General features: G+C 39.8%; 1 protein-coding gene across 3 annotated transcripts in view; it reads right to left on the minus strand.

Annotated features, from left to right (window-relative positions):
* Positions 1-13,418, minus strand: part of PTBP3 (polypyrimidine tract binding protein 3) — a 138,088-nt gene extending 124,670 nt beyond the window's left edge. The window contains exon 1 of one of the 3 annotated variants that reach the window (XM_074200151.1): positions 13,306-13,418. The gene's annotated coding sequence lies outside the window, so the exon portion shown is untranslated. Of the gene's footprint in view, positions 1-1,529; positions 10,928-12,852; positions 13,117-13,305 lie in introns of those variants that run through there. The other 2 variants (XM_074200152.1, XM_074200150.1) reach the window with 2 other exon arrangements.
* Between the last annotated feature and the right edge of the window lie 1,613 nt (positions 13,419-15,031).

A 15,031-nucleotide genomic window follows, 5' to 3' on the forward strand; every position in this document is an offset into this window, starting at 1 on the left:
CAACCTATCTGAATGATGGGAAAATATATCAAATACTTGACGGGGAAAAAAATCACATACTTTATTATGAAAAACAGCAAGAAAATAACAACCTCTTCGATCTCAATAAAATCTTTATGAACATGAGCTACAAGTGCTTCAAGGGCATCATTAATAAAAATATGACAGGGGGCAACTAGATGGCACAGTAGATGCAGCACCAGCCTAGAATCAGGAGGACCTGAGTTCAAATCTAATCTCACACTTAAAATAACCTAGCTGTGTGATCTTGGGCAAGTCACTTAAACCCACTGCCTTACAAAAATGAATGCACAAATAAAAATATGAGAAGGGAGTAAGCAAGTTGCTACAAAAGATGTTCTATATCAAATCATATCTTCACAGTTGACCAAAAGATACCAAAAATACAACAATTATAAAAAAAATTTGACCTGATAAAGCAAAATGCCACCTTAGATGGTTTTCCTTGAATGTAGTAAGACTTACTCAAAGATGTGCACAGAGTACAAATCCCAAAAAGTTCTAAGCAGCTTCTCAATTATTGCTAACACAGTAAACAAAATACTACATACCATATAAGACAGGGATATAAAGATTGATGATACAGCAGCATGTTCTAACCCTCAACTAGCATGCATACATGGCATTAATTCAATTTGACTTGTATTAAATACAACCCAATATTATTTTATAATTTGAACTAAACTGCATTTTCCATTTTTCAAACCAGCATTAATCCTAACCCAGCAATGCACACCAGCATTAATCCTAACCTAGCAATGCACACATCTTGGGTAAACACAGCAGATGAACAATGAACAAGATCTAGAACATAAGAGAAGTGTAGCTTGGATAGCTATGCAAAAATTTAAAGTACTTTTAAATGACTCTAAAAGTCAATCTGTCAGTCTGATGGGAAGTTCCTTCCTTTTTCTCTCCCCCTCTCTCTCAAAACACAAATTCATCTTTTTAATGTCATTTGTCTTCCAGTAATGCTATATAGCTAAAAATCATGGACTATCTATCTCTAAAGAATTCAATTTATCACCCAAGAACCACAAAGAAGGAGCACTGAATACAGTAACTGGCTCATGATTAACAATTGCTTGTTAGCTGACTGAGATGTGGTATCAAGGACTTCATCAGAGATGATTTTTAAAACCTAACAGTATCATGAAATAAAATGAAGGATATATATATACACACACACACACACACACACACTCCACTATTATCCTTGAAATATCAAGAGATGTAGGAGGAGGCACTTGAGCACACTGGCTAATCCAATTGGGTAATCCCTGAGAAGGATTTGCTGGAAAAGAATCCCAAAAGGTGAGACCTCTGAAGGGCCTACCTATATCAATGAGATCACATATTCCTGCAAGTAGCTACTGAAGTATTTAAATCAGGATTAGGAATTTAACAATCCTGCTATATTCAAAGATAGGCATAGTGCAGTGGATAGAATTCTGGATCTGACCTCGGAAAGACCTAACATGAATTTAAATCTGGCCCCAGACACTTACTATGTATGTGATGCAGGGCAAGTCACTTAGCTCTGTCTGCTGCTCGGTTTCTTCATCTGTAAAATGAGCTGCCAAAGGAAATGGCAAAGCACTCCTGCACATTTGCCAAGAAAATGCCAAATGAAGAATCAAACATGATTGAAAAAATGACTGAACAAAATATAAATGTTTATTATCTTCCCTGTATTATATCTGTCCACATATTCTGACCACACCTTAAGTATGATTTTCAGTTTTGGTCGCCACATTTTGGAAAGAAGACAAGTTTATTTCATAAACTCCTTTTGCCAAGATATGTCTCTTAACATAATCTTTGAGACTTGCCAGTCAGGTCACTAGGAGCTTCCCTGATTTACCTATGGTTACAGAATCATAATATGAAAGAGGCTGGACCTGAACCTAGGTTTTCTTTCCTTGAGAATGGCCTTCTAGGACAGCTAGGTGGATGAGTGAATAGGAACACCAGCCTTGTAGTAAGGAGGACCTGAGTTCAAATCTGACCCAGACACTTAATAATTACCTATGTGGCCTTCCTTGGGCAAGTCACTTAATCCCACTGCCTTGCAAAAAAAACTAAAAAAAAGTGGCCTTCTATACAAGTCATTCTCCAACGGATAAATGGTCAAAGGATATGAACAGGCAGCTTTCAGATGAAAAAATTAAAATTATCTATAGTCATATAAAAAACAATATAATAATATAATAAATAATAAGAAAAATAAGAAAATAATAAATGTTGAAGGGAATGTGAGAAAACTGGAACATTAAAATTCACTGCTGGTACAGCTGTGAATTGACCCAGCCATTATAGAGAGCAATTTGAACCTGTAACAAAGGGCTTTAAAACTGTGCATACTTTTTGATCCTGTAATACATCCCACTATTAGGTCTGAATCCTAAAAAGATCATAAAAAAGGGAAAAGGACTCATAAGCACAAAAATATAATAGCTCTTTTTGTGGTGGCAAAGAATTGGAAATTGAGGGGATGCCCATCAACTGGAGAATAGATGAATAAGTTGTAGAATATGAATGTTTTGAAATACATCTTCTATAAGAAATGATGAACAGATGGATTTCAGAAAAACATGAAAAGACTTATTAAAGTGATGAAGAGTGAAGTGAGAACCAGGAAAACATTGTACTCGGTAACAACACCACATCCAGAGTAAAGAACCATGGAAACTGAATGAAGACCAAAGCACACTATTTTCACTTAAAATTTTGGGGGGTTTTTAAACCTTTCTTGTGTTTTTTCCATTTTGTTCTGATTCTTCTTTTGCAACATAATTAACATGGAAATGAGTTTGACATGATTATGCATTGCTAGCTTTCTTGGAGGGGAGGGAAGAGATAGAGAGGGAAAAATTTGGAACTCAAAATCCTTACAAAAATGAATGTCAGAGAGGGGGCAGCTAGGTGGCATAGTATATAGTGTACCTACCCTGGAGTGGGGAAGACTCGAGTTCAAATCCAGCCTGAGACACTTAATAATTACCTATCTGTGTGACCTTGGGCAAGTCACTTAACCCCACTGCCTTGCAAAAAAAATGAAGGTCCAAAACAAATCTTACATGTAATCGAAAAAAAGACTAAAAAATTTAAAAAGAACAGCTTCTCTTCTACCCATTAAACTATGAAAGTGGAGAATGGGCTGCCCTAAAGAACAAAGGGGCTCCCTATCTTCCCAGTTGATAATCTTTTTCTTTAAGATTATCCACAGCAACTTGAGATTTTTATCAATAAATTCTTTATCCGACATTTTTCCAATTAAAATGGAAAAAGTAACTGCTCCATGATGCAATCTTCTGACCTCCCCCATTAAGAGCTAGATATGGGCCTCTGAGGTAGTTAGGACCCAAATGCTAACAGAGTAGCCACAGCAACAACTTCAAAGGGGCCTATGGGACAAGTCTCTCCTAACAACCCCCACCTTATGGCAGGTGTAGACAATTTAGTCCTGCCTCCTCCTCGATTTGAGGAGGCCAGATTGAATCAACTAACAGATCATATTTAATTTCCCCTAAAAAAGCCACCCCTCTTCAAATTTCCTTCCAGTTAGCCACATTCATTAACTAGCAGTCCCACTCTCTCTACTTTCACATACCTAACCAGTTGCGCTAAATCTTGTCCTCTCTACATAGAGATCTCTGGTTTCCTTTCTTTTTCTTTTTACTCACACAGTTACCACCTTAATTCAAGATTCTCATGACTCTAGACATATACTACTGTAACAGGCTATCCCAAATTTCTCCTCTTTCTGTTCATCCTTAACACAACAGAATGAATTTCCTAAGAAGTCTGACCATATTGCTTCATGATACAATGTACTCCAGATTAAATGTAAAATATGAAACTGGGAGTCAGAAAAGCCTGAGTTCAAATTCTGGATTGGTCCTGCCATTTAGACAGTCTGTCTGACCTTGAGGAAGTCACTTAACCTCTGGTCTCAAGTTTCTTTGTAAAATGTAAAAAACTAAAATTACTAATAAATTTAAATCCATATTAATTAGCATTTAAATGCTTCTTATCCAGTCCGGACCTCCAGACTTCCCACTTCAATTATCTTTAGATTATCTCAAACTGGTTGTCACACAGACATCTAAAACTCTGCTCTTTCAGTCCTCCTTGGGTTTTTCCTCTTTAAGGAACACCATGCCTCCCCTAGGAAAATAAACTGATCACCTGAAATCTCAATAACTCTAGTTTATGATATTCAGCACCCGAGTCTTCCCTCTGCTGGGAGGGATGGAGGGTAAAGCAATAAATTCCCAACTTATCTAACAGAGGGCTCAGAACTTTGCAAGTAACCATTTTCCATCAATGAGTCTGCGTTTTTCAACTCCATCATCAGACCCTCCCCTGGACCCCCTTTTGAGCTCCAAGTTGTGTGCTGTTTAATGGATTAAATTCAGAATGTCCAAAACTGAACTCATTTTTTTTAAACTCTGGAACTCCCTTCCCGCTTCAAACTTTCCTATTATTTTCAATGGTACCACTATCCTCTCAAGCCCCATGCTTGGTAAACAAGGTGTCAGTCTTGATTTTTCACGCTTAACTGCTCCCATGTCCAATTTGTTACCAAATTCTAGTAGATTTTGTCTTCATAACATCTCCAGTATAAATCTGTATAATGCAAATATATATATGTATATCACTGATATGTTTCTTGTATTTATCATATATTTTAATATCTTTATTCTCTCACCTCAAACTTGCCATCAGCTCAGATGCAGGCTCTCATTACTTCACTTATGAACTACTGAACAGCCTGGAGATTGGTCTCCCTGGCTCAGGTCTATCTCCATTCCAGTCTATCCTCTTGAAATTATCCTCCACTCAGCTATCAAATTCATGTTCCAAAAGCATAGATCTGTATATATGTCACCCCATCCTATTCAATAAATTCAAATAACTTATCACCACAAAGCAAATATAAAATCCTGCTAGGCATTGAAGGACTTTCACAAGCTTCCCTCAACCTTTTCAATCTTCTCATACTGTACTTGCTCTGCTTCCCACTAACCAATGCCATCATTTCCTCTGCTGTTCCTCACACCAAACATACCATCACCAGACTTTGAATATTTCCACTGGCTGTCCCCCCCATCTCTAGAATGCTCTCCCTCTTACCTCCTGACTTCCTTTAAGTTCCATCTACTACAAGAAATCTTTCATGATCTCCCTTTATCATTGGCCTTGGAGTCTGGAGGACAGGAGTACAAATTCAGCCTCAGATACTTGACATTTACTAGCTTTGTGACCTTGGGCAAGTCACTTAACCCTGACTGCCTCAAATCCAGAGCCAACACCCATTGTCTAGATTCATATCTGGCCACTAGATCTAGAATGCGCCAGAGGACAAAGTGGCACAACTCTCCCTCACACAAATCCAATTCATGTACTTGTCATGGCATCACCTCCCTGATGTCACAGTCTTCTTTGATAATGAAAAAGTAACAAATTTCCTTCTTTAGATTATCTCATATTTATCCTGCAAATATCTTATTTGTACATGGCTGTTTTCTAGTTATTTCACCCATTAGATTATGAGCTCCTGAAGAGCAGGGACTGTCTTTCTCAGAATCCCCAGGGTTCAGTACAATGTCTGGTGTAAGTATTTGATAAATCCTTACTGACTGACTGAATCTCAAGGAAATCTTCAAGCTCTGGACTCCAGGAGAAAAGTACTATGCAAATCAAATTTGTAAGAATTAATTTAATAATCTAAGAACAAATTCTAGGACTAAAAACCTTCAATTTCACCTTGCAAAATAATATACTACTGAAATTTTAGAACATCCCCCCCAAAAAAAACCCATATAATCTTTTTTTTTAGGTTTTTGCAAGGCAATGGGATTAAGTGACTTGCCCAAGGCCACACAGCTAGATAATTAAGTGTCTGAGGCCGGATTTGAACTCAGGTACTCCTGACTCCAGGGCCAGTGCTCTATTCACTGAGCCACCTAGCCACCCCCCCTCATTTAATTTTATCATTTGAAGTTTCTACATTGTAAATGTCCTTGATGAACTTTCCTCAAATTCCTTTGATACTTAGTTTTTCTTATACTAGTTGACAATGAAGTTTCAAAAAAAGGCCCATGAATGAAAATCTTTTATGTATGTGAATTCATTAAACTATAAGTTTTATGAGCTTCATGAAGACCTCCTAATACTCTCACTTAGGTGCTTAATAAATATTTGGTGAAGTATGCCTGAAAAATAAATATAACAAGAGCAACTCATGCATCACTTTACATGTCAAATTCAATAAATTCTAATAGTCCTATTATTACCTCAAGGAAGCTCCATCCTAGTCCCCAGCTTCCACTGATAAACAGCAAAGAAGCAAGGCATGATAGGCACTTATACATTGGGGAGAATTTTTTTACAGGGAGCTTCCCTGATAAAGACCTCATTTCTCAAACATAGAAAACTGAGTTAAATTTATATTAATAAAAGCCATTCTCAACTGAGAAATGATCAAAAAAAGTTTTCATACATATCTATATGACTATATCTATAGTTCTAAATCACTATTAATGAGAAAAATAGAAATCAAAACAACTCTGAGCTACTATACACCTGTGAAAGGAAAATGACAAATGTTGGAGGGGATATGGGAAAATTAAAATACTAAAGTCCTATTGGTGAAGTTGTGTACTGATTCAGTCATTCTGAAAGAGTAATTTGGAACTATGCCCAAAGGGCTATAAAAGCCACACATATCCTTTGACAAAGCAGTACCACTATTAGGTCTATATCCTAACCAGATTAAAAAAAAAAAAAAGGAAAAGGGCCTATGTGTACAGAAATATTTTTAGAAGCTCTTTTATATGGAGGCAAAAAATTAGAAATTGAGAGAATGCCCATCAATTGGGGAATGAAAGGACAAATTATATATGATTTTGATGAAACACTATTGTATTATAAGAAATGATGAGCAGGATGCTCTCAGAAAAACACTTAAAGACTTGCATGAACTGATGCAAAGTGAAATGAGCAGAACCAGGAGAACACTGTACATAGCAACAGCAATATTGTATGACAGTCTACTATGAAAACTTAGTCATTATCAACAATATAATGATTCAAGATAATTCTGTGGGATTTATGATGAAAGGTGATGTCTACTTCCAGAGAAAGAACTGGTAGAGCCTGAATGCAAATCAAAGACACTTTTTCTTTACCTTCTTTATTTTTCTTGTTGTTTTCTTTTGCCTGAAAGAAAAACTTACATAGAAATGTGTTCCATGATTATCCAGGGATAATCTGTCTCCAATTACATGTCTTCAAAATGGGGAAGAGGAGGAAGAGAGAATTGGGAATTTAAATTTTGAAAAAAATAAAACAATGTTAAAATTATTTTTAGATGTAATTGTGAAAAAACAAAATATCAAACAAAATTAAAATAAAGTTAGAAAATAAAAGATAAAACTCTCACATCACCTTCTGCAGGATGCCTTTTCCAGGGCCTCCAACTGCTAGTGTTTTCCCCTCTAAAATTACATAAAAGTAATCTTCTTGTAACTTATATGTCCCCATTTGAGTTGTCTTCCCACTAAAATATAAATTCCACAACAGTAGAGACCTTTAAGGGATTCTATTTGCTTCTTCTTTGTATCCTAGAGCACTTAACTCAAAAGCCTGATACTCAGTGAATGCTTAATAAGTATTTGCTTGAGGGCAAAATCCAACAATTCTGAAATTCTGTGGTTCCAGGGATGATGAGATCTTACTCATCTTTCTATCTAGTTACAGATTCTGCCACCCTTCCAGTTCTCTAAATTAGCAACTTCAGGAACAATATCCTCTTTCCCATACCCTCACTCATCTAATTTAATTAATTGCCAAATCTTGTCAATCTACCCTTCCATAACTTGCATCTATCCCCCTTCTCTCACGGGGACCCTCATTATCTCTCACATGAATTACTGCAATAAGCTAATTATTTTTTTCTGTATTCAGTCTCTCCCTCCAGTATAATATATGCTCCCAAAATGATAAAGATAAAGCTCGGGTCTGGCTAGGTTACTACCCACACACATGCAACTCCTAGTTCTTGAGGATTAAACAACCAATACATATCATTTTTTCTATTCATTCTACATTCCAATCAAAATGGTCTGTGGCCTTCAAATCTCAGCTGAAGTTCCCTGTCCCCCCCTGCAGAAAAATAAAAGTTGCTAGTTTTCTCTCTGTACAAGTTATTTCATTTCCCAACAAAGTATAAATTGCAAAAGATATCCTAAGAATAATCTCATCCCATTTATGTAGCCCTAATCTCTCTCCTGAACTCCATTCCTGCATTACCAAACTGACATCTGGACAACCCCACTTGGATATCTTACAGGCCTTGCAAACAACATGCCCAAAAGGGAATTCCCCATTCTGCCTAAACCCATTTTTCCTCCAAATTCCCCAATTTCTGTTGAGGGTACCAAAATTCATCCAGTTCTAGACTCATAAGAGAAGTCATCCCTGACTTCCTCTCCCTCACATAATAGAAAAGTCTAGGCCATGATAAACTTCACAACTTATATTCTATCAGTTCTCTTCTCCTCACTGACACAGCCATCACTTTTAATATGTTAAGCCCTTACCACCCCTCTTCTGAAATATTCTAAAAGCTTTCAGATTGTTCTCTTTGCTTTCATTTTCTCCCTGCCCATTATGGCCAAAATAATCCTCCTACAGCACAAACAGGAGCAGGTTACTCCCTAGGTTTAAAAAATATTCAGTGGTTATCCAGTCTCTAAGATAACATATAAACAGACTGACATTTACAATTCTAGCTTTAGATTACATTTCCAGATTTATTTAACATTATTCCATCACCCCCCACCATGTTCAGACAAAGTAGCCTATATACTTATATCTCCTATATCATGCACTTCTCTCCTTACTTCTACCTCTTTGGAATTCTTGAATTCTATCAAAGCACACTTCAGCTTACTATCTCCTACTTGAAGTCTTTTCATATCTCTTAATTGTCAGTGCTCACTCCTTCCTCAAAGTACCACATGTGTGTCTACCTATGGTATTCCCTATTAGAAATCAAGGAGGACTTAGATTTTGTCTGTGTCCCCAATAAGTAGCCCACCACTGCTCAGAACAAGTACTTCAATGTATGCTGTAGTTCTCCTTTCTGCGTATTTTTAAGTGTCTGTTACACAATGTAAATAACAAAGCACCAAAATATGACTCCTGCCTAATATCTAAACTTTTTATTACCTAATATTCACATCTTTTATTTATGTTTAGTTTTCTTAGGATGCAACAGGCATCATATAAATACCAGATATTTTGGACAATTTATCTGTAAAGACTAACAGTCAATGCCTAAATAGCTTTCTTAATATAAATATACAACTTTAAAAGATATACTTCTAGACTTAACAGAAATTTCCATATAAGAGCAAAGCAGCATAGGACATAAAATGCCAACTATTTTGTTTACCTTTCTAAATTCCACAGGTCTGCATATAAACCTGCAGTTTAAACCCACTGAATGTTTGTCACTTTCAGATTTAAATGTCCATGTAAATGTTTTTGGTAAAGTACAATCATAAAAAGCAAGATTTCCCTAATATTTGTCAGTCTACAAAGTTTTTTAATAGTAGTACATCAAAAATAAATTTTGTTCTTTTCCTCTTTGGTAAACATGAACTTTATTCAAGATTCACATTAAAATGTTCTACTGGAATATCAGCGAAATTCCAAGACCTTCAAGAAACATAATGGAAAGCACACTAACTTGACATGGGCTCAAAGTCTTACATTAATATTTTATGACCGATAGTCAAAAGTCTATGTTAAAATTTCAGTTAATCCTGATTATACTTGCATTCTACCTCATGGGAGTTGTCAGGAAGAAAAGAATTTATAAACCTTAAAGCACTATAATTGAGATTTATTATTCTAAACTAACCTGGAGATTATATTTTTAAAACTTGACATTAATCAGCATTGTTTTAGTCAATGTATGAAACTAAGATCCAGCTGGCTTTTATAAAACTCTTACTTTTTTACATTTTGTTTAGAAGTTGGACCTAAAACAATTTGTAAAATATAAGACTTCTGAAAACTTTGAATTAATTGCTAATGGAAAAATTTCCTTTGTTTCTTACCACTATCCATGAAAGAGAAGATGGAGGAAATTCATTTCTTTGCTATATTTTTAAGAATCTTTATTTGATTCAAGTTAGATTTTATATTATCATTTATTTTCATTGTGTGTCTGTTCATATTAAAGTATGATGTAAACCTCTCTTATCAATAATACGTATAATCAAAAATTGTCTGTAAATACATTCCAAAAAAATTGTCAAATGACTAAATCAAAAAACAACAACAACAAAAAAGCATTGGTGGTATAAAAATAGCACAACGGATAAGTGAATAAGTGATATATTTTTGTTGAAGGAGAAAATGCCACAAATTAGGAGGATACAAAAGTGAATATGAAAGATGAGAAAAAGATTCCTACCTTTAAACCGACTGTTATAAGATCTGTAACAACACTGTGTGGAAAAAAAATGAAGAGAAAATGGAAAACAAAGTTAGAGAGCAAGTATTACAAAGGCAGAGGTAAATAAGGTTAAAGGAGGAAAGAAAAAGCACTGTTATAAAAATGTAAATAAAAGTGAAAATGTGATGAGTAGTGGAATGTTTTTGCAAAGGAAATTTGACAGACTTTAGTAACACACAGTATGAACAAAGCAAAGATCTAAAGAGATAGATAAAAAACAAATGAAACTCCTTACAATTAATCATTTCAACAGAAAAAAAACTACCTATGTAGAAATATTAGTCAGCATCTTTATCCATTTACCTTTATTCTTCAATTTGGTCTTCAAAATAAAAATCAACTAAGTTTTTCTTTTTATTTTTCACAGGTAAAAATTATTTTTAAAAGTTTAAAAAAAGAATTTAAGGACTTAAATTTTCACAGAATAAATTTTTCTCTTCAATCTCATCAGAAACATAACAAGATACTGTGTCACTATTAAAACCAAGAAAATATCAAATTTCACAAAATGATTTCAAACAATGTTTTTAAAGACATACTAATTAATAAAGTTCTAGATGTAAAACGGCTCTAAGATGGAAGAGGGAAGTAAATTCTGAATTTTTACTTAATTCAGCAGATATTTGGGCACAATAAATACTAATATATAGTGACTTTTAAAAAAGGTAATTCAAAATTTGAACCTTTGGTTCATTACTTTAAAGCAAATGGTTCAAAAAGCTATTTTTTTCAAGGCTGTGAGAAATAGTAAAAAATTTAATTATGCCCCTGAGGACAAAATTGTGAGGTCTAGAACCACACCTTTTCAAAGGTGGGATAGAATCCTTTTAATAAACATGTAACATACCAAAAAAAAAAAACCCTAATTACTGAACCATAAGAGACCAGCATCAATTAAAACTTATATCTACAGATACTTTTACAATTCCTGTCCAGGAAGTAATTCAGATAAAATTACTTTATTTACTTTAATTTCACAATGGGCTCACATTTTAGTATTACATGTACTTATGAATCATTCCATGCTTAAATGCTTAAATGTCTTAAAAAACTAATTCCAAGATTAAAAAACAAACGAACAACAACAACAAAAAAAAAACAATCTCCAATGTTTCACAGTTCCCTGCTGGGCAAGTCTCAATATTATATAATTAAGAAGTCAGCAGTTTAATTAAAAATCAAAATATATTTTATAAAATTTCCACCCAAGTTGTCTGAATAAGAATTTAACAACTAAAACTCACAATTAAAAGATTTCAAAATACAAACTGCTGGTACCTGTTTTTCTAACACAAAAAGCTTTTATGTTTCTGAGTTATGACCAGATGATATTAATTCATTGTATCTTTAAAAAAAAAATGTCAAAAAGGTTGCTCTCCTCCTCTCTTAACACTGACTTCCCAACAAATTTTAAAAAAAAATTGTTAATTTGCATCAACTACCTATTCATCTAATTGAACAAAATTGCCATTAATTTTTTTCTACTGGAAAAAAAACAATTTTTAAATTGAGGCACTTTACATAAGGTACACAAAAGTCTACAAAAGGCTAAATCCCATATATGATTTGAAGTCCTTTGCTAAATTTCGAAATAAAAATGTTAATTGAAAGTTACAAAATGAGTGACAGCATCTAAAAAATATTTCTTTTAGTTTTCAAATTGTCATTTGTTTTATCCTCAGAAATGGTAAAAGAAGGGTTTGGTAAACCTACAGGAAACAATCGAAAGAGTAGATATAAGAACAGTCAACTTTTTTACACAGTATTCGGATTACCATCACATAGTGCAGATACGATTTCATTAGCAAGTGTTTTACTATCTTGGCTCTTTGGAGTAAAATCAATCAGGTAAGATTTATTTTCTTTACAAATCTAAAATTTTGCATCATAAATCGACCGCTTGTGTAAATATCAAATAAACCTCAATACCAGAGTGGAATGGATTTGTATGTAGTTCCCCTAAGAGTAGCATCAGTTATTACCTTTACATTTAAAAAGAATAAATAAAACGTGCTGCGGCCTAAGAACCCTTTTACCGAAAGCCTAAGGTCCCAATTCTGTAATAAAATCTTCACTTCCCTCTTCACTTCCCCTTTTCCCCAAGAACATTCTTCACAAATACTCGGAGTTCAAGTCTCCGACTTAAACACGTTTGAAGGCCAAAGTCGTCTCTGACTTAAGCACTTTTTCAAGGCCAAAGGCATTTCTCATTAGTTTCCAGGTTCCCTTTTATCTATTTAAATCTACTTTCCGCACTTCAGCTACACGCCACCTTCCCTCCATCCAGAACCTACCCACGTCTTTTTCCTCTTTCCTCGAGATTTGCCTCAGTTGGGGGGGGGGGGGGTGCCGAATCTGAAATCTCTCCAGGAAACAGAAACTCCTGAAGAAAAGTGAAAGTCGGGGCAGCTAGGTGGATAGAGCACCGCCCCGGAGTCAGGAGGACCTGAGTTCAAATTCGACCTCAGACGCTGAATAATGACCTAGCTGTGTGGCCTTGGGCAGCCGCTTAACCCCATTTGCCTTGCAAAGACTTAAGAAAAAGAGAGTGAAAGTCGCCCCGTCCCCAGACAGCACCCGCGGCGCAGAAGCGCGCGGCTCGGCCGGCGGCGGCTCCTCCTCTCCTCCTCCTCTCCTCCTCCTCCTCCTCCTCCTCCTCTCCTCCTCCTCCTCTCCTCCTCCTCCTCCTCTCCTCCTCCTGCTCTTCCTCTCCTCCTCTCCCTCCGGGCGTACACACACATACACACCATTTTCTAAGCGGAAGTGATCTGGGGGCTGCGGGGAAGAACATCGACTCCGACTCCGGAGCTCGGCTTTGCAGATGTCTGCAGGCTCGGCAAGGCGTGACGGGGGGGAGGCGGAGGGGGCGGAGCGGGTGGGCTTCGGGCTCCCCGGGTGCCCGGCACAGGGGTTCCGTGCCCGGCCCGAGCAGGGAGAGTGGCAGGAGCACAAGGGGAGGGGACTGCAGGGGGCGTGGAATGGGTGGGGAGAGAGGAGGGAAGTGGGGGGGGAAGGGAAGGGGGAAGGAAAGGAGGAAAAAAAGAGGGAAAGGCGAGAACGGAAAAAAGGAGAAGAGGACTGAAAAGGGAAGAAAGAAGAAAAAAAGCGCAGGACGAGGGGGGGAGGGAGAAGAGGAAAAAGTGGGAGATGTGGCAAAACAGGAGGAAGGAGAAGAGGAGCGGAAGAGCAGGGGCAGAAGGGAGGGATAAAGGGAAGGGAGGGAGGCAGGAGATGGGGAGAGGGAGCAGGGAAAGGGGAGAGGGAGGAGAAAGGAGCGCCGTGTGCGAGTACGTGTGGGCCCCGGTACTAGCGGGGACCCTTCCCTTCACGCCCAAACGAGGAGCCCCCCAGCAGAGCCCCGCCCGCGGGCCGACGCCGCCGGGCTCCCCCGCGCACACCCCCTGCCCTCCGGCCCCCGCCCCGCCCCGCCCCGCCCCGGCGGCGCCCCCTCCCAGCCGCGGGCCTCGGCGGGGCGAGGGGGAGGGCGGAGCGGGCGCCGAGGGCCCCGCCGGCCCGGCCCGGCGCGGGGAGGGGAGGGGGCTCCGGCGCCCGCGCTCGCCGCCGCTCGGGGCGGGGGTGGCACCGGGAGGGGGGGGGGAGGAGGCCCCGCCGCGCCGCCCCGGCCGGCGCCGCACTCACCCATCCATGGCCCAGGGAGGACGGGGGAGCTCGGGGCGGAAGGAGGAGAGGCCGCAGCGAGGTCCTCGGGCCGGCGGGCCTGGCGCAGCACAGTGAGCGGCGGCCCCGGGGCTCGGGCGCCTCCGCAGGAAGGGCCGGCCGGACGCGGGGTCGGGCGACTCGGGGCCGGAGGGGAGCGGCGCCTCGGCGGAGCAGCCAGCCCCCAGCCAGTCGGGGCAGGAGAGAGCGAGAGGAGGAGCGCCGAAGGGAGCGCGCCCCCGCCGCGCCGCGCCCGCGCCTCCTCCGCCCGTCACGCGGCTGCCCGGCGCGCCCGCGCGGCCCCGCCCCCTCCCCAGCCGCCCCTCCCAGGCGCGGCCGGCGCGCGCCCGCGCCGCCCCCTCCCCAGCCGCCCCTCCCAGGCCCGGCCGGCGCGCGCCTGCGCCGCGCGTGCTCGCGCCATCGCGCTCGCCCCGCCCCCTCCCCAGCCGCACCCCACCTCCTTTCCGGTTCCTTGCTGGCGGAGGGCGCCCAGCTCGCTGCCGCCTGGCCGCCTGGCCTTCAGCTTCTCCCGTCTTTCTCTCCGTCCCTCCTCGCCTCCCTTCCGGCTGCCACTAACAGCAGCAGGAACACCTGTATCTCCGCCCGCGCGCGCACACACCCTCCCCTACGTCTGAAGGGTTCCTTTCGATGTCTGGAGCTTAGAAAAGCTCCACTTGGAGCTTCTGGCAGCCCTGCATTTCAGTTCTGCGTTCTAAACCCCGTACTCAAGAACCCCCAGGCCGGGAGGGGCCGTCGGACAGCGGCGGGTCCGGCCCTTCGCCCAGGCCGCTCATGCCCACCCGTGAGGTGCCCGGC

This window comes from Macrotis lagotis, chromosome X (genome assembly GCF_037893015.1).
Source record: "Macrotis lagotis isolate mMagLag1 chromosome X, bilby.v1.9.chrom.fasta, whole genome shotgun sequence".
NCBI classification, from domain to species: Eukaryota; Metazoa; Chordata; class Mammalia; order Peramelemorphia; family Peramelidae; genus Macrotis; species Macrotis lagotis.